Source organism: Ctenocephalides felis, unplaced genomic scaffold (genome assembly GCF_003426905.1).
Source record: "Ctenocephalides felis isolate EL2017-DRISC unplaced genomic scaffold, ASM342690v1 CF-g0.4_SCAFFOLD_03573, whole genome shotgun sequence".
Taxonomy (NCBI): Eukaryota; Metazoa; Arthropoda; class Insecta; order Siphonaptera; family Pulicidae; genus Ctenocephalides; species Ctenocephalides felis.
This window is the reverse complement of record NW_020539727.1, coordinates 19,679,901-19,682,400: the sequence shown is the minus strand read 5'-3', so window position 1 is coordinate 19,682,400 and position 2,500 is coordinate 19,679,901.

The window sequence follows — 2,500 nt, the reverse complement described above, 5'->3', positions numbered from 1 at the left end:
TATACGTTTCGACACTTGATGTGTGTCATCGTTCAGTAATCTAAAAAACATTTAACATAAATGCACAAGTGATGATAAATATAAATATATAAAAGGAGGAAATTATACATACCAAACCAGGAAAAACAAAAAACATTAATTATGATGTGAAAATTGATATAAACACTAAATTACTATACAACACACTATATATATATATATATATATATATATATAGAGAGAGAGAGAGAGAGAGATATATCTTAGGTGGTTCTTGGCAATATTAATTTCCAAATTACATTTTCCTTACTCATAATTTAACACACAATATAAATAAAATATAAATATATTATTATTCAAATCAAATTGAAATATTAAGAGTACTCCTTTCATATGTCGAACAATAACAAGTGGTTTTTGGCAATTTTTCCCTATTTTGTGCATTTTTACTAATTTTTCTTTAGTTCATTACTACCATCGTAAATGCATTGACCCACTCCAAAATGATTTATCAAAATTCGAATAGCCGTTTAGGAGCAGTTGAGTGACAACACACGTCCAGCAAATTTATATATACATATGGGATATATATATGTAAATATATAAGGGTGGTCCTCAATATGGACATGTTAGAATTTCCTTGCTCCCAAAGGTTCCAAATTGATAAAAAACAATTTTTTGAAAGTTTTAGCTCTTAATATTCACTTTTAGATAGTGCGCAATTCAATCAAAGTTTTGTATGGAAACAGCATGAAAAAAAATTCAAAAATTTTGCAGAGCGTCGAATTTTTAAGAATCAATGACACGAATTTTCACTTTCAATTCATTTGTCGCTGAGTTATACCGAAAAAATGTTTTTTTTTTAGTTTTCAAATTTTTTTTCATGCTATTTCCATACAAAACTTTGATTGAATTGCGCACAATCTAAAAGACAGTATTAAGAGCTAAAACTTTCAGAGAATTGTTTTTTATCAATTTGGAAGCATTTGAGCCCTTGGGAGCAAGGAAATTCGAAAATGTCCATATTAAGGACCACCCTAATATATATATATATATATATATATATATATATATATATATATATATATATGTCTGTGGCTGTGTATTTTCTATATATTAAAATTTCTTCCCCAAGTTGATCAAATCGGACGGAAAGCGATCAACTTCATTTACAGTCCTGAAGTGTTTCAATTTCGCAAACTCCGAGTGATGTGATGCGAGAGGACGTTGTATAAAAGTAGAAATGTAAAAAAATCGTAAAAAAGCGTAAAAAAACGTAAAGAACATGAAACCGTATAAAACGTATAAACGTTCAGAGCTTCGCTCTCTCATCCGAGCATAACTTTACAAAATGCTCATAAAAAATAAAGTGCGAGGAGGCGGTGGAGACGCGAAAAATTTTATTAATGAAAATTTTTATCTTCTTGTGATGAACAGATGGATACTAAGGATATATATATATATATATATATATATATATATATATATATATATCTTAAATATAAAAATGGAGCTCTCGATAAAATGATCCGCTAAAACTCGAAAACGGCTAAACCGATTTGGCCAGTCTTAGTCTTGAAAAATTCGTGCTAATCAGTAAGGTTGTCGGAAAGGTGAGATATTATTTCAAAATCGCGTAGAAACTTTACATTTTCAATTTGAACATTTTTGTAGAAGCGTAATTTAAATAAAACAATGGACGGTGGCTAATACGTCAAATGTTACACGTTTTTGACAGATGATGTTCAATTACGTTTAATAGGATGTTTTACGTGATATATTCTTTAATTATGATTGAATTGTGGTAAGTAGTTTTGTTTGTAGTTATATTTATACACAAAAACGTTAGTAAAGAAGAATTATAAAACTATAAAATCAAATATGTTTCTATCTAACAAAAGAAACTAAAAAATTGCAATGCACACTTGCATACTGTATTTATATTAGTTGCGAATCGACGGTTGGATATGATACGAGAAGTACAGTTGAAAAATGTTTTAAAAATATACTGTATTATACTAGAGCTATAAAATTTCAGTATGTTATTACCTAATATATGTACTCAATTATAAAAATATAAAATCACATATGTTTCTAACAAAAAAAGCTATAAATATGCAATTTTATAAACAAAAGCACTCTTGCAATAGTTGCAAGTCCACGGTTTGATGAGTATTTTGAAAAATATTTAGAAATACAAAACGTTATACTACAGTTACAAAATTTTAGTATGTTATTTCTTAATATGTGTACTAAATTATAAAAATATATAATCACCCATATTTCTCACAAAAATAGCTATAAATTTGCAATTCAGTAAAATCATGTAACAGGGCTGCAAGTGTTACTACAAACTCAACAATATCAACTTTTTTGAAATGTTAATATGAAAATGCACTTTTTGGCGTTGTAGCACTCTTTTTTTGCTAATCATATTTTTCTCAAACAGGCTGCTCTGAAAGATCTCATTTGTATAATTATATATCATTGGTATTTGTAAAACATTTTCTAGGTTATATTA